We start from the raw sequence: 17,463 nt of genomic DNA on the forward strand, positions 1-17,463 counted from the left end.
GAGGGCTCTGGCTGGGGTTGAGGGTACGGAGGGGATGAGGGCTCTGGCTGGGGCAGAGGATTAGGGTGGAAGGGGGGATGAGGGCTCTGGCTGGGGCAGAGGATTAGGGTGTGGAGGGGATGAGGGCTCTGGCTGGGTGGGGGATTATGGTGCAGGGGGGATGAGGGCTCTGGCTGGGGCTGAGGGTACGGAGGGGATGAGGGCTCTGGCTGGGGCAGAGGATTAGGGTGTTGGGGGATGAGGGCTCTGGCTGGGGCTGAGGATTAGGGTGTGGAGTGGATGAGGGCTCTGGCTGGGGCAGAGGATTAGGGTGTGGGGGCATGAGGGCTCTGGCTGGGGCAGAGGATTAGGGTGTGGAGGGGATGAGGGATCTGGCTGAGGTGAGGATTATGGTGCAGGGGGCATGAGGGCTCTGGCTGGGGTGAGGATTATGGTGCAGGGGGGATGAGGGCTCTGGCTGGGGCTGAGGATTAGGGTGTGGGGGACGAGGGCTCTGGCTGGGGCAGAGGATTAGGGTGCGGGGGGACGAGGGCTCTGGCTGGGCGGAGGCTTACGGTGGGGGGGGACGAGGGCTCTGGCTGTGGATGAGGATTACGGAGCGGGGGGACGAGGGCTCTGGCTGGGGCTGAGGATTAGGGAGCGGGGGATGAGGGCTCTGGCTGGGGATGAGGATTAGGGTGCGGGGGGATGAGGGCTCTGGCTGGGGCTGAGGGTACGGAGGGGATGAGGGCTCTGGCTGGGGCAGAGGATTAGGGTGCAAGGGGGATGAGGGCTCTGGCTGGGGCCGAGGATTCGGGTGTGGAGGGGATGAGGGCTCTGGCTGGGTTGAGGATTATGGTGCAGGGGGGATGAGGGCTCTGGCTGGGGCTGAGGGTACGGAGGGGATGAGGGCTCTGGCTGGGGCAGAGGATTAGGGTGTGGGGGGATGAGGGCTCTGGCTGGGGCTGAGGATTAGATTGTGGAGTGGATGAGGGCTCTGGCTGGGGCAGAGGATTAGGGTGTGGGGGGATGAGGGCTCTGGCTGGGGCAGAGGATTAGGGTGTGGAGGGGATGAGGGCTCTGGCTGGGGTGAGGGTTTGGGTGCGGGGGGATGAGGGCTCTGGCTGGGGCTGAGGATTAGGGTGCAGGGGGGATGAGGGCTCTGGCTGGGGTGAGGATTATGGTGCAGGGGGCAGGAGGGCTCTGGCTGGGGCTGAGGATTAGGGTTTGGGGGGACGAGGGCTCTGGCTGGGGCAGAGGATTAGGGTGCTGGGGGATGAGGGCTCGGGCTGGGGCTGAGGATTAGGGTGCGGGGGGACGAGGGCTCTGGCTGGGGCTGAGGATTAGGGTGCGGGGGGACGAGGCCTCTGTCTGGGGCTGAGGATTAGGGAGCGGGGGGATGAGGGCTCTGGCTGGGGCTGAGGATTAGGGTGCAGGGGGATGAGGGCTCAGGGCTGGGGCGGAGGATTCCGGTGACGGCGGATGAGGGCGCTGGCTGGGATGAGGATTAGGGTGTGGTGGGGATGAGGGCTCTGGCTGGGGAGAGGGTTTGGGTGCGGGGGGATGAGGGCTCTGGCTGGGGCTGAGGATTAGGGTGTGGATGGGAGGAGGGCTCTGGCTGGGGTGAGGATTAGGGTGCGGGGGGATGAGGGCTCTTGCTGGGGCTGAGGGTACGGAGGGGATGAGGGCTCTGGCTGGGGCAGAGGATTAGGGTGCAAGGGGGATGAGGGCTCTGGCTGGGGCAGAGGATTAGGGTGTGAAGGGGATGAGGGCTCTGGCTGGGTTGAGGATTATGGTGCAGGGGGGATGAGGGCTCTGGCTGGGGCTGAGGGTACGGAGGGGATGAGGGCTCTGGCTGGGGCAGAGGATTAGGGTGTGGGGGGATGAGGGCTCTGGCTGGGGCTGAGGATTAGGGTGCGGGGGGACGAGGGCTCTGGCTGGGGCTGAGGATTAGGGTGCGGGGGGACGAGGGCTCTGGCTGGGGCTGAGGATTAGGGTGCGGGGGGATGAGGGCTCTGGCTGGGGCTGAGGATTAGGGTGTGGGGGGACGAGGGCGAGGTCTGGGGATGAGGATTAGGGTGTGGTGGGGATGAGGGCTCTGGCTGGGGTGAGGATTAGGTTGCGGGGGATGAGGGCTCTGGCTGGGGCTGAGGATTAGGGTGCAGGGGGGATGAGGGCTCTGGCTGGGGAGGAGGATTAGGGTGTGGAGGGGAGGAGGGCTCTGGCTGGGGTGAGGATTAGGGTGCGGGGGGATGAGGGCTCTGGCTGGGGCAGAGGATTAGGGTGGAAGGGGGATGAGGGCTCTGGCTGGGGCAGAGGATTAGGGTGTGGAGGGGATGAGGGCTCTGGCTGGGGCAGAGGATTAGGGTGCAGGGGGGATGAGGGCTCTGGCTGTGGCGGAGGATTAGGGTGCGGGGGGACGAGGGCTCTGGCTGGGGCAGAGGATTAGGGTGCGGGGGGACGAGGGCTCTGGCTGGGCTGAGGATTAGGGTGCGGGGGGACGAGGGCTCTGGCTGGGTCTGAGGATTAGAGTGCGGGGGGATGAGGGCTCTGGCTGGGGCTGAGGATTAGGGAGCGGGGGGATGAGGGCTCTGGCTGGGGCTGAGGATTAGGGTGCATGGGGATGAGGGCTCAGGGCTGGGGCGGAGGATTAGGGTGCAGGGGGATGAGGGCTCTGTCTGGGGATGAGGATTAGGGTGTGGTGGGGATGAGGGCTCTGGCTGGGGTGAGGATTAGGGTGCGGGGGATGAGGGCTCTGGCTGGGGCTGAGGATTAGGGTGCAGGGGGATGAGGGCTCTGGCTGGGGATGAGGGTACGGAGGGGATGAGGGCTCTGGCTGGGGCAGAGGATTAGGGTGGAAGGGGGATGAGGGCTCTGGCTGGGGCAGAGGATTAGGGTGTGGGGGGATGAGGGCTCTGGCTGGGGCTGAGGATTAGGGTGTGGAGTGGATGAGGGCTCTGGCTGGGGCAGAGGATTAGGGTGTGGGGGGATGAGGGCTCTGGCTGGGGCAGAGGATTAGGGGGTGGAGGGGATGAGGGCTCTGGCTGGGGTGAGGATTATGGTGCAGGGGGGGATGAGGGCTCTGGCTGGGGTGAGGATTATGGTGCAGGGGGGATGAGGGCTCTGGCTGGGGCTGAGGATTAGGGTGTGGGGGGACGAGGGCTCTGGCTGGGGCAGAGGATTAGGGTGCGGGGGGACGAGGGCTCTGGCTGGGGCTGAGGATTAGGGTGCGGGGGGACGAGGGCTCTGGCTGGGGCTGAGGATTAGGGTGCGGGGGGACGAGGGCTCTGGCTGGGCCTGAGGATTAGGGAGCGGGGGATGAGGGCTCTGGCTGGGGCTGAGGATTACGGTGCAGGGGGATGAGGGCTCTGGCTGGGGATGAGGATTAGGGTGTGGTGGGGATGAGGGCTCTGGCTGGCGTGAGGGTTAGGGTGCGGGGGGATGAGGGCTCTGGCTGGGGCTGAGGATTAGGGTGTGGAGGGGAGGAGGGCTCTGGCTGGGGTGAGGATTAGGGTGCGGGGGGATGAGGGCTCTTGCTGGGGCTGAGGGTACGGAGGGGATGAGGGCTCTGGCTGGGGCAGAGGATTAGGGTGCAAGGGGGATGAGGGCTCTGGCTGGGGCAGAGGATTAGGGTGTGGAGGGGATGAGGGCTCTGGCTGGGATGAGGATTATGGTGCAGGGGGGATGAGGGCTCTGGCTGGGGCTGAGGGTACGGAGGGGATGAGGGCTCTGGCTGGGGCAGAGGATTAGGGTGTGGGGGGATGAGGGCTCTGGCTGGGTCTGAGGATTAGGGTGCGGGGGGATGAGGGCTCTGGCTGGGGCAGAGGATTAGGGTGTGGAGGGGATGAGGGCTCTGGCTGGGGCTGAGGATTAGGGTGCGGGGGGATGAGGGCTCTGGCTGGGGTTGAGGATTAGGGTGTGGGGGGACGAGGGCTCTGTCTGGGGATGAGGATTAGGGTGTGGTGGGGATGAGGGCTCTGGCTGGGGTGAGGATTAGGGTCCAGGAGGTATGAGGGCTCTGGCTGGGGATGAGGATTAGGGTGTGGAGGGGAGGAGGGCTCTGGCTGGGGTGAGGATTAGGGTGCGGGGGATGAGGGCTCTGGCTGGGGTTGAGGGTACGGAGGGGATGAGGGCTCTGGCTGGGGCAGAGGATTAGGGTGGAAGGGGGGATGAGGGCTCTGGCTGGGGCAGAGGATTAGGGTGTGGAGGGGATGAGGGCTCTGGCTGGGTTGAGGATTATGGTGCAGGGGGGATGAGGGCTCTGGCTGGGGCTGAGGGTACGGAGGGGATGAGGGCTCTGGCTGGGGCAGAGGATTAGGGTGTTGGGGGATGAGGGCTCTGGCTGGGGCTGAGGATTAGGGTGTGGAGTGGATGAGGGCTCTGGCTGGGGCAGAGGATTAGGGTGTGGGGGCATGAGGGCTCTGGCTGGGGCAGAGGATTAGGGTGTGGAGGGGATGAGGGATCTGGCTGAGGTGAGGATTATGGTGCAGGGGGGATGAGGGCTCTGGCTGGGGTGAGGATTATGGTGCAGGGGGATGAGGGCTCTGGCTGGGGCTGAGGATTAGGGTGTGGGGGGACGAGGGCTCTGGCTGGGGCAGAGGATTAGGGTGCGGGGGGACGAGGGCTCTGGCTGGGCTGAGGATTAGGGTGCGGGGGGACGAGGGCTCTGGCTGGGGCTGAGGATTAGGGTGCGGGGGGACGAGGGCTCAGGCAGGGGCTGAGGATTAGGGAGCGGGGGGATGAGGGCTCTGGCTGGGGCTGAGGATTAGGGTGCAGGGGGATGAGGGCTCTGGCTGGGGATGAGGATTAGGGTGTGGTTGGGATGAGGGCTCTGGCTGGCGTGAGGGTTAGGGTGCGGGGGGATGAGGGCTCTGGCTGGGGCTGAGGATTAGGGTGTGGAGGGGACGAGGGCTCTGGCTGGGGTGAGGATTAGGGTGCGGGGGGATGAGGGCTCTTGCTGGGGCTGAGGGTACGGAGGGGATGAGGGCTCTGGCTGGGGCAGAGGATTAGGGTGCAAGGGGGATGAGGTCTCTGGCTGGGGCAGAGGATTAGGGTGTGGAGGGGATGAGGGAACTGGCTGGGTTGAGGATTATGGTGCAGGGGGGATGAGGGCTCTGGCTGGGGCTGAGGGTACGGAGGGGATGAGGGCTCTGGCTCGGGCAGAAGATTAGAGTGATGGTGGATGAGCACTAAGGCGGGGTCTGAGGATTAGGGTGCGGGGGATGAGGGCTCTGGCTGGGGCAGAGGATTAGGGTGTGGGGGGATGAGGGCTCTGGCTGGGGCTGAGGATTAGGGTGCGGGGGGATGAGGGCTCTGGCTGGGGTTGAGGATTAGGGTGTGGGGGGACGAGGGCTCTGTCTGGGGATGAGGATTAGGGTGTGGTGGGGATGAGGGCTCTGGCTGGGGTGAGGATTAGGGTCCAGGGGGGATGAGGGCTCTGGCTGGGGATGAGGATTAGGGTGTGGAGGGGAGGAGGGCTCTGGCTGGGGTGAGGATTAGGGTGCGGGGGGATGAGGGCTCTGGCTGGGGTTGAGGGTACGGAGGGGATGAGGGCTCTGGCTGGGGCAGAGGATTAGGGTGGAAGGGTGGATGAGGGCTCTGGCTGGGGCAGAGGATTAGGGTGTGGAGGGGATGAGGGCTCTGGCTGGGTTGAGGATTATGGTGCAGGGGGGATGAGGGCTCTGGCTGGGGCTGAGGGTACGGAGGGGATGAGGGCTCTGGCTGGGGCAGAGGATTAGGGTGTGGGGGGATGAGGGCTCTGGCTGGGGCTGAGGATTAGGGTGTGGAGTGGATGAGGGCTCTGGCTGGGGCAGAGGATTAGGGTGTGGGGGGATGAGGGCTCTGGCTGGGGCAGAGGATTAGGGTGTGGAGGGGATGAGGGCTCTGGCTGGGGTGAGGATTATGGTGCAGGGGGGATGAGGGCTCTGGCTGGGGTGAGGATTATGGTGCAGGGGGGATGAGGGCTCTGGCTGGGGCTGAGGATTAGGGTGTGGGGGGACAAGGGCTCTGGCTGGGGCAGAGGATTAGGGTGCGGGGGGACGAGGGCTCTGGCTGGGGCTGAGGATTAGGGTGCGGGGGGACGAGGGCTCTGGCTGGGGTTGAGGATTAGGGTGCGGGGGGACGAGGGCTCTGGCTGGGGCTGAGGATTAGGGAGCGGGGGGATGAGAGCTCTGGCTGGGGCTGAGGATTAGGGAGCGGGGGGATGAGGGCTCTGGCTTGGGATGAGGATTAGGGTGTGGTGGGGATGAGGGCTCTGGCTGGGGTGAGGGTTAGGGTGCGCGGGGATGAGGACTCTGGCTGGGGCTGAGGATTAGGGTGTGGAGGGGAGGAGGGCTCTGGCTGGGGTGAGGATTAGGGTGCGGGGGGATGAGGGCTCTTGCTGGGGCTGAGGGTACGGAGGGGATGAGGGCTCTGGCTGGGGCAGAGGATTAGGGTGCAAGGGGGATGAGGGCTCTGGCTGGGGCAGAGGATTAGGGTGTGGAGGGGATGAGGGCTCTGGCGGGGTTGAGGATTATGGTGCAGGGGGGATGAGGGCTCTGGCTGGGGCTGAGGGTACGGAGGGGATGAGGGCTCTGGCTGGGGCAGAGGATTAGGGTGTGGGGGGATGAGGGCTCTGGCTGGGGTTGAGGATTAGGGTGCGGGGGGACGAGGGCTCTGGCTGGGGCTGAGGATTAGGGAGCGGGGGCAAGAAGGATCTGGCTGGGGCTGAGGATTAGGGTGCGGGGGGATGAGGGCTCTGGCTGGGGCTGAGGATTAGGGTGTGGGGGGACGAGGGCTCTGGCTGGGGCTGAGGATTAGGGTGCGGGGGGACGAGGGCTCTGGCTGGGGCTGAGGATTAGGGTGCGGGGGGATGAGGGCTCTGGCTGGGGCTGAGGATTAGGGTGTGGGGGGACGAGGGCTCTGTCTGGGGATGAGGATTAGGGTGTGGTGGGGATGAGGGCTCTGGCTGGGGTGAGGATTAGGTTGCGGGGGATGAGGGCTCTGGCTGGGGCTGAGGATTAGGGTGCAGGGGGGACGAGGGCTCTGGCTGGGTCTGAGGATTAGGGTGAGGGGGACGAGGGCTCTGGCTGGGGCAGAGGATTAGGGTGTGGGGGGATGAGGGCTCTGGCTGGGGCAGAGGATTAGGGTGTGGAGGGGATTAGGGCTCTGGCTGGGGCTGAGGATTATGGTGCAGGGGGGAAGAGGGCTCTGGCTGGGGTGAGGATTAGGGTGCAGGGGGGATGAGGGCTCTGGCTGGGGCTGAGGGTACGGAGGGGATGAGGGCTCTGGCTGGGGCAGAGGATTAGGTGGCAGGGGGGATGAGGGCTCTGGCTGGGGCAGAGGATTAGGGTGCGGGGGGATGAGGGCTCAGGGCTGGGGCTGAGGATTAGGGTGCGGGGGGGGTGGGTTAGGACTCTGGCTGGGGCTGAGGATTAGGGTGCGGGGGGACGAGGGCTCTGGCTGGGGCTGATGATTAAGATGTGGGGGGACGAGGGCTCTGGCTGGGGATGAGGATTAGGTGTGGAGTGGATGAGGGCTCTGGCTGGGGCAGAGGATTAGGGTGTGGAGGGGATGAGGGCTCTGGCTGGGGTGAGGATTACTGTGCGGGGGGATGAGGGCTCTGGCTGGGGCTGGGGGTACGGAGGGGATGAGGGCTCTGGCTGGGGCGGAGGGTTAGGGTGTGGGGGATAAGGAGGGCTCTGGCTGGGGCAGAGGATTAGGGTGTGGAGGGGATGAGGGCTCTGGTTGGGGCTGAGGATTATGGTGCAGGGGGGATGAGGTCTCTGTCTGGGGTGAGGATTAGGGTGCAGGGGGGATGAGGGCTCTGTCTCGGCTGAGGATTATCGTGTGGGGGGATGTGGGCTCTGGTTGGGGCTGAGGATTCTGGTGCAGGGGGGATGAGGGCTCTGTCTGGGGTGAGGATTAGGGTGCAGGGGGGATGAGGGCTCTGGCTGGGGTGAGGATTAGGGTGTGGGGGATGAGGGCTCTGGCTGGGGCTGAGGATTAGGGTGCAGGGGGGATGAGGGCTCTGGCTGGGGCTGAGGATTAGGGTGCAGGGGGGATGAGGGCTCTGGCTGGGGATGAGGATTAGGGTGTGGAGTGGATGAGGGCTCTGGCTGGGGTGAGGATTAGGGTGCAGGGGGATGAGGGCTCTGGCTGGGGCTGAGGATTAGGGTGCGGGGGGATGAGGGCTCTGGCTGGGGCTGGGGGTACGGAGGGGAGTAGGGCTCTGGCTGGGGGAGAGGAGTAGGGGGTGGGGGGATGGCTCTGGCTGGGGCAGAGGATTAGGGTGCGGGGGGACGAGGGCTCTGGCTGGGGCTGAGGATTAGGGTGCGGGGGGACGACGGCTCTGGCTGGGGCTGAGGATTAGGGTGCGGGGGGATGAGGGCTCTGGCTGGGGCTGAGGATTAGGGTGCGGGGGGACGAGGGCTCTGGCTGGGGCTGAGGATTAGGGTGCGGGGGGATGAGGGCTCTGGCTGGGGCTGAGGATTAGGGTGTGGGGGGACGAGGGCTCTGTCTGGGGATGAGGATTAGGGTGTGGTGGGGATGAGGGCTCTGGCTGGGGTGAGGATTAGGTTGCGGGGGATGAGGGCTCTGGCTGGGGCTGAGGATTAGGGTGCAGGGGGGACGAGGGCTCTGGCTGGGTCTGAGGATTAGGGTGCGGGGGGACGAGGGCTCTGGCTGGGGCAGAGGATTAGGGTGGGGGGGGATGAGGGCTCTGGCTGGGGCAGAGGATTAGGGTGTGGAGGGGATGAGGGCTCTGGCTGGGGCTGAGGATTATGGTGCAGGGGGGATGAGGGCTCTGGCTGGGGTGAGGATTAGGGTGCAGGGGGGATGAGGGCTCTGGCTGGGGCTGAGGGTACGGAGGGGATGAGGGCTCTGGCTGGGGCAGAGGATTAGGGGGCAGGGGGGATGAGGGCTCTGGCTGGGGCAGAGGATTAGGGTGCGGGGGGATGAGGGCTCAGGGCTGGGGCTTAGGATTAGGGTGCGGGGGGGGGTGAGGACTCTGGCTGGGGCTGAGGATTAGGGTGCGGGGGGACGAGGGCTCTGGCTGGGGCTGATGATTAAGATGTGGGGGGACGAGGGCTCTGGCTGGGGATGAGGATTAGGTGTGGAGTGGATGAGGGCTCTGGCTGGGGTGAGGATTAGGGTGCGGGGGGATGAGGGCTCTGGCTGGGGCTGGGGGTACGGAGGGGATGAGGGCTCTATCTGGGGCAGAGGATTAGGGTGTGGGGGGATAAGGGCTCTGGCTGGGGCAGAGGATTAGGGTGTGGAGGGGATGAGGGCTCTGGTTGGGGCTGAGGATTATGGTGCAGGGGGGATGAGGGCTCTGTCTGGGGTGAGGATTAGGGTGCAGGGGGATGAGGGCTCTGGCTGGGGTGAGGATTAGGGTGTGGGGGGATGAGGGCTCTGGCTGGGGCTGAGGATTAGGGTGCAGGGGGGATGAGGGCTCTGGCTGGGGCTGAGGATTAGGGTGCAGGGGGGATGAGGGCTCTGGCTGGGGATGAGGATTAGGGTGAGGAGTGGATGAGGGCTCTGGCTGGGGTGAGGATTAGGGTGCAGGGGGATGAGGGCTCTGGCTGGGGCTGAGGATTAGGGTGCGGGGGGATGAGGGCTCTGGCTGGGGCTGGGGGTACGGAGGGGATGAGGGCTCTGGCTGGGGCAGAGGATTAGGGTGTGGAGGGGATGAGGGCTCTGGCTGGGGTGAGGATTATGGTGCAGGGGGGATGAGGGCTCTGGCTGGGGCAGAGGATTAGGGTGTGGAGGGGATGAGGGCTCTGGCTGGGGTGAGGATTATGGTGCAGGGGGGATGAGGGCTCTGGCTGGGGCAGAGGATTAGGGTGTGGAGGGGATGAGGGCTCTGGCTGGGGTGAGGATTATGGTGCAGGGGGGATGAGGGCTCTGGCTGGGGTGAGGATTATGGTGCAGGGGGGATGAGGGCTCTGGCTGGGGTGAGGATTATGGTGCAGGGGGGATGAGGGCTCTGGCTGGGGCTGAGGGTTTGGGGTGTTGGAGAGGCTCAGGGTAAGGGCAGCCTGCCTCGCCATTTGTGCGGGCAGGCACTAGGACCCTGGGGCAGCAGACAGCAGTTCTCTGGCAGCACAGAGCAGGCAGGGGAGAGGGGCGCGCTGCTTTCTGTCAGGCAGGGACGTGATGCTGAGCGGCGGGGGGGATACGTGCGAGGGGGTGGCAGGTGGGGGCTGGGACCTGCTCCAGGCAGGGTCGCGGCAGCGGGGGGAGACGTGGGGGGGCCGGGGCCCGATCCAGGCAGGGCCGGGGGAGAGACCCAGCTCCAACTGTTGCTGGAGCAGGGCACCCGGCCCTGAATATTGCTGGAGCCCGGGCACCGCACACAGATATAACCTGCCGCCCATGTGCGGAGCGGGCAGGACCCATGTGGGCGGGGGGTGGAGACACACGTGGGGCAGACACGCTCCTGCCGGGAGGGCCCGGGCCCGGCTGCCTGGTTCGCCCCTTGCCCAGGAGCTGCAGGAGGGACCTGGAGTGCGGCTCGGCTGCAGAGCTCGGAGCCCAGGCTGGGCCCAGGAGCGAGGGGATGGGGGAGCTGGGGGTGTATCGGGGGTCAGAGCCAAGAGTTGGGAGGAGACGGGGCTGTGCCACTGCCGCCTGGAGGGGGGGGGGGGGAGCCGCCGGCTTTTTTTTTTTGGCTCCGCCCTCCGCGTCCCGATATTTCATCTTTGACATCTGGTCACCCCAGCCTGGTGTGAATGAGGATGTCTGGACCAAGGGGCCAGGGACTGGCCTTTGCTAGAGAAACCACTGTCAAGTTTGAGCCAATTAGGACAAGTCTGCAAATAAGAACAACCTCAGGTCTCAGTAACTGCTGCAGGTAGCAAAGTCCTACAGGGAGCAGTTTCTGGCACTACACCTGCCCAGCTCTGCTCCCTGGCTCTTCTCGGGCTCCTGCTCTCTCCTTAGCTCCGCCCCACTCTGGCCCAGGCAGTTCCAGCTCCCACGGAGGATGGGACCCCCTGGCCCAGTGACTCCCTCATTACACTGCCTGGCCTGTCAGTGCGGCTAACTTGGAGCTTTGGCCTCTCCCCATTGCCCAGGGGCCTGTCAGTCTCAGGGGCCTGATTTCCCATTGGCCCTTCCCCCTTCTATTGGGACTGGGAACTAGCCAACCAACACCCCCCCTCCCCCCCACACACACACACTAAGTTTTAGTAAAGGGCCAAGAGCCCCCTTACACAAACCAGCCCCATGAGGGTCACCACTGTGCAAAGAAGGCAGTATGAGCTGGTCCCATGGTGTAATGGGCAGCACTCAGGACTCTGAATCCTGCATTCTGAGTTCAAATCTCAGTGGGACCTTGTGTTGGCTTGTGATAAAGCCCTGGAGCTCCCAGTGCTCAACTTCCCTGTCTCCAGCTGTGCAAGAGCAAATCTTTCTCCTCCTGCTGGGTGACTCACACCTCCTAGAGCCATGTCTCTGGCTGGGATGGCCACAATGGGTTAGAGCTCTAGAACTTGCTACCCTGATGGTTGGGATTCTTGCTGCTTCACCTGGTGCCCACAAGTTTGGCCCTGGTGCTTCCTGCCACACTTTTCCTGGGGCCCACATGGCGCTTGAAGAAAGAAGGGCCAGGGCGGGGATTGATAGTCAGGGCTTGGCAGGAGGGAGGAAGAGCCCCAGGCTGGAGCCCCACACACCTTACCTCCTCCTCTGGGCACCTAGAGCAGAGGCGGCCCAGCTCTGTCTGCTGGACACCTCGGCAGAGTAGGTGAGTTCATGTAAATACAGTCTGGTCCCAAAGCCTCCCCCAACCCTGGCTCATCACTAGCTGTCAGGGCAGAGCTCATTCACACCTTGCTTCCAAATCATCATTTGAAATTCTGAGGTTGGCCAACATTGCCGAAGCCAATGCACCGACATTGTCAGCAAACACAACAGCAAACACAACCCGGCTTTGTCCAGACTTTTCAATCCTATTTTACTTTCTCAGGTACAGGTATTTTTCATACGTTGGAGCTGCTTTTAAAGTGTGTGTTAATGTTTCAATTTCCATTCAGATTTGCAACCAGTGACAACATTGGCAGCGCTGCATGTAACTACCTGACCACTGGGGGGTGTTGGGGAAATTCGGGGGAGGGGTGCACAGCCCCCTGGCTGGGGGAGCATATAGGGAATGCCGGTTTCACTGAATTGAGTCTCCTACTGCAGCACCTCAGTAGGTTACATCAGAGAGGAGCTGCAGTGTCTAGGCAGTGGGATGCCTGTGCCTTTAAGAGCCCAGCCCTGGGAAGCCCATGCTGAGAGGTGCTGCCTGTGGGAGGGGAAATAGAAAAGCCCGTCTGCTCCCCCCACCCTGTTTGCAAACACTGGAGTCTCAGCCCCCCGGGGTAACTGTTACCCCTCTGCCCCTGCCTGTGCCGGGGTTTAACCCTCTGCCAGCGCCTCCCCCTGGGCTGAACTCCGGCTCCTTCCCCCCTCCCTGACTTCGCCCTTCAGCCCCTCTCCTAACTCTGCCTCCAGCTGCTTGACCCCCCCGACCAGTCAATTTCCACCCCCTGCTCAGACCCTGGCCACCCCCCTCCTCTGATTTGCCCTCCTTTGCCCCTCTTTAATCCCTGTAAAAAGTAGGGGGGGGCTGGGTCCCATTCTCTGGGGGGGTGCCTGGCCCCTGCCTGCCCAATGCTCAAAGCGCCCCCCACGATCTTGCGGATGTTTGCCGAGTGCTGCAGGGTCACCTACAGGGAGAGAGAGACGCGGTTAGGGGGTGATGCAGCCAAGGGTGCCTCACCCAACACTGAGATGCAGCCACCTCTGGGGTGGGTTGCACAAGTCAGCAAATGAATTTGGAACAGGAAATGCACTGAAAGGACCAAGGCAGCTGCAGGAGGTGGAGAAAAGCAGAAAAAGCAGGAGCCCTGGATCCCAGCTCTGTCCCTCCCTCACTCTACCCACTAACCCCCCTCCGCTCTCCTCCCAGAGTTGGGTGGAGAACCCAGGAGTCCTGGTCCCCAGCCTTGCCCAAACCCATATTCCATCCAACATCTGCCCCCCCCCCAATTGCAGGGCAGCGCCACGGGGCACACCAGGGCTTGCCTGTTTGCACAGGACGGGCGATGCCAGTGCCCCAGGGTGGGGAGCGATGATGCTAAGGGAGAAGCAGGCAGCAGACACCCCCATGACAGAGTAAGAAGTGCTAGGGGGCGCCGTGCTGCAAGGAGTGAGGGGGGGTGGCAGGGAATGGCAGGATCTCCCCTCACAGCGGGTGCATCTGTCTCCCCCGCAATTCCTCCCCAGCCCTACCCTGGCCCAGGCTAATCCCGGCCCAGCTACCAGGGTTACATTTGGCCTGGATTCCCCAGCTGCTGGGGGAGGGGCATGGGGCTGGGGAGCATGAGCCTCTACTTCCCCTTCCCCCGACACAGCTGCATGGGCACTGACCAAAGGAGCCTGCAGCACTGCTGCCTAGAGGAAACTGAGGCACCAGCCAGTGACAGACACATCATGGCTCGCCTCAGCCTCATCCTCTTTTCCATATACAACCCGGGGTGGAACTCAGGGCAGTTGCATAGTCAACCTGTGGAACTCCTTGCCAGAGGATGTTGTGAAGGGCAAGACTATAACAGGGTTCAAAAAAAGAACTAGATAAATGAACAGAGGACGGGTCCATCAAGGGCTATTAGCCAGGCTGGGCAGGGATGGTGCCTGTAGCCTCTGTTTGCCAGAAGCTGGGAATGGGCGGCAGGGGATGGATCACTTGATGATTCCCTGCTCTGCTCATTCCCTCTGGGGCCCCTGGCACTGGCCGCTGGCAGAAGACAGGAGGATACTGGGCTAGATGGACTTTGCGTCTGAGCCAGTCTGGCCGTTTTTATGTCTCCCTTGGCTCAGCAGTGACACCCAGTGGGCAGTCAGAGTAATGCACAGAGCATGTTTCCCTTGGAGCAGCAATGACACCTCGTGGTCAGTCAGGGTAATGCACAGAAGGTGTTTCTCTTGATACAGCAGTGACACCCAGTGGCCAGGTGGCGTAATGCACAGCGTGTGTCTGCCTTCTAGGAGCAGCGACACCCACGGGCCAGTCACGGTAATGCACAGAGTCTGTTTCCCACCAATCTGGGTAATGCACAAGAGCATGTTTCCCATGGAGCAGCAGTGACACCCAGTGACCAGCAGGTGGCATCAGACTCTTCTCGTTTGGTGGGGGACTGAGATGGCCTAGACAAAAAAAAATTGGGGGGCTGTGCCCCCCATCACCTGGCCCCACCCTTCACGGGGGCCATGTCTCCCATGCCTCTGCTCCTTCCCACTTAAAAGCCAGGCTCATCTCCTCTCCCCCCCGGCCAGGGGTTAGAGCAATACAACCTTTATTAAAATAAAATAGTGAACAGGGTTTACTTTAAATAATCTAAATCTGTCCAAATTTTAGTATTAAATCCAAAGTTCTTAAAGATCCCATCAGTAACCAAAACCTAATTGAAACCAAAAACAATGTTTAATTTAAAACACCAACATTAAGAAAAACTGTTTTTAAAAATAAAAACTAACAAATGCCATAAATTAATAATTTCAACATTTTATCCAAAAGGTGTGATACAGCAGGATGATAAAACAACATAAAATTAATAAGCCTGACCACTAAAACCTCCTATAAAGGAATTGAATCCTTGAATACTGGCAAAATCTGTATAAAATACGCAGAACTATGTCAAAACTGGTGTTGCAGGTCAGCCATTTGAATCCAGATAATGTCAGTTAAAAGCTCCATTCCAACTAAAAAAACCAAAACAACCCAATAAACCAAACCAGTCACAGCCTGAAACAAACCTACACAGAAGCAAAATTAAACCTGTGGCAACACTGGAACAAACTATGTAAATTTCTAATTCTAACTTCTTGTTTCTCCCAGGAGGAAAGTGTTTTGCACCCCAGTAACCAGGCTGTCACTGCAACTTTCCTTTCAGTAAATAAGATTTTTACCAAATATAAATTGCTCTCAAATTTCTCTAAGAGAAATTGAAATTGTAGCTTTGCACTAATATCCCAAGTGTGCAAGTCCATCCCCTCAAAGCTGCCCCACACCCTGAGCCCAGGGGAGACTCCCAACTGGTTTGTGCATTTGTAACCCTGGGGCCTAAAGCTGATGAGAGAATGGGAAGTGAGCCATCTTGGAGCTTTCCGATACCACCTGCTGGGAGCAGAGGGAATTGACTGAGCGATGTCCTGGCTAATTTTCACCTTGTTCTCTGCCAGCAGGCTCCGCTGGAGAGCTCGGGAGTGACTTGACCATGGCAGCACCCTATTTCCATATTAAAAGCCGGCATTTTGGAGCCATTGGGGTGAAATGTGCGAACTTTTGGGGTTGGGACCCACATGAGAAAGGATGTGGACAAACTGGAGAGAGTCCAGAAGAGGGCAATAAAAATGGTTAGGGGCAGCAGCCAGATCTGTAAACAGGGGAGTTTCGTTGGAGCTCCCATCATTATAGGTCAGGTAGGCCAACTAGGGGGTACCTGCCTCAGGTAAAGGTGCTGCTGCTGCTCTCCCAGAGGGCAAGCCACCCCTGCACAAAGAAAGCTCAAAGGCCCTGTCGAAGCCAGGGATTGAACCAGGGACCTTTAGATTTTCAGTCTAATACTCTCCCAACTGAGCTATTTTGGCAGCTGTACAACAGTGTTTTGGCCTGTTGCTTCTCTGCCCGGGGTGTTTTTGCAGCAGTTGCACACAAAAAGGACGTCATTGGGAGCGGCCCATGAAGACAAGACTCGCTTTTGCCTGCCTTGCTCAGCTTGACTTGCTGCCTCACCCCGTTCCGGCCCTAGTGCCCGGGTTGACCTGGTGGTGGAAGGGGACTGGGGGCCAGTGGCGCGGGGAGGAAGTTGAGCTGGACCCTGAGCTAGACTAGACCCTGGCGGTGAGAGTCTGGCCACCACTTGCCACCCCACCCTGTTGTCCTGGCTTCCCCCACTGGGCGTCATTTCGGGAGGGAAGTGGGGCTTCTGCCTCCCCTCCCCGATTTTCACACCGCAGAGGAGTGCGAACAGGAAAACGAACGGCTGCTCCACACCCCCACCGGAGGAACCCGACGCTCTTAGCTGCTTCCCCTGCTCCCCCCCAGCTGTGCTACTGAGTGGAAGCGTCCTGTGCCCATAACACAGAGGTTGATCAATCAAAACCCTCTTCTGCCAGCACCAGGCCTCCTGCTTCTTACACTGGGCCTGCAAGCGAGGGGGTGGCTGGCACAGCGCCAAGAGTCTAACCTGTGAGGCAGGAGGCGGCTGACAGCCGCAGCCTGCTGGGAGCTCCCAGAAGTTATTAAGGGACAGAGACTCCTCAATGCCCTTAGTAACAAGGGTTTGGGGGTCACCGAGGCCAGTAAGGGGGTCACTATGTTGGCTCTATAACCCTGGGTGTCAGGTCACTGTGCAGCTTTGATCTAGAGCTCGGATCCCAAAACCAACCAGCAGCCCACAGCCTCCCCCTGGGTCTGCCCCACCTGGTTACTCCTTACAGGCCGACCTCACCCCCCTTCCAGCCCCGGATTCACCCCCTAATCATCCTACTGCCACTCAGAGCCACAGCCGTGGAGGTGCTGAAGGAGGAAGGGGTGACTCTAGGGTGGGGTTCTTCTCTAAAGATGGCTGGCAGAAAGGTGGTGCTCAGCTCTGTCAGCCACCTGCCCAGGTGCCTCGCTGCCAGGGGATGCAGACGTTTCTGTAAGGCCATTAAATGGGGTATTTGGCTTCTGAATGAATGTGAGGAATGTGCAATCATGAGAGGGAATTTCCATCCTGCTTTCCACTGCTCTTCAGGGCCCCAGTGGCCTAATGAATAAGGCATTGGCTTCCTAAGCCAAAAATTGTGGGTTCAAGTCCCATCTGGGGTGAAAAACTCCTTCCTTCTTGTATATTGCAAAGAAGCCTTGGTGTTATTTTCCCCAAGGAAGCTGGGAGACGTTTGAACCCAAAGTACTGGATCTTGGGAGCAATCCCCCCAGAAATGGCATCTTCCACTTGACAAATGCTTTCTAGACCCATCAGTAGCAAACACTTAATACTAGTGTTTGTCTGAGAATAGAAGGAAGGGAAGTGTTTACTCCGACACCTCAGTGAGTGAAACAGACAGAAAGAGCAAGGCCGTCCTGAAAGAGAATGGATCTGCCTGGAGACGAAGCAGAACCTGAGAATGAGCAACAGTCTGAAAAGAAGAACTTCAAATGTGTGTTAGGTGTTAGTTAGGTTGGTCTGACAAATTTCAAGAAAATACCAATGCTCGTAGACTGATGCGGACACTGGCTGCTTCTGATCTTTTACTGAGAGTTCATTGAGAAATATTTTCCTTAACTAAGTTATGGAATATTGGGTGGGCTATGGAGGCACCATTCTTCCTGCTTTCGCCCTTCGAGACAACGCGGCTACATGGCATGCGGCCAATGCGCACCTTCCAGTCAACTGCTAGAGAAGACAACACAGACAGGGATGGCAGCAGGGCTAGGATGACCAGATCACCCAGGTCAAATATCGGGACGCG

General features: G+C 61.1%; 1 non-coding gene across 1 annotated transcript; it reads left to right on the forward strand.

Moving 5' to 3' along the window:
* The first annotated feature begins 11,222 nt into the window (after positions 1–11,222).
* TRNAQ-CUG lies at positions 11,223–11,294 on the forward strand. Its single transcript has one exon. It is a non-coding gene; the product is annotated as a tRNA-Gln (tRNA).
* The last annotated feature ends 6,169 nt before the right edge of the window (positions 11,295–17,463 follow it).

The sequence above is a fragment of the Mauremys mutica genome, unplaced genomic scaffold (genome assembly GCF_020497125.1).
Source record: "Mauremys mutica isolate MM-2020 ecotype Southern unplaced genomic scaffold, ASM2049712v1 Super-Scaffold_100089, whole genome shotgun sequence".
Taxonomy (NCBI): Eukaryota; Metazoa; Chordata; order Testudines; family Geoemydidae; genus Mauremys; species Mauremys mutica.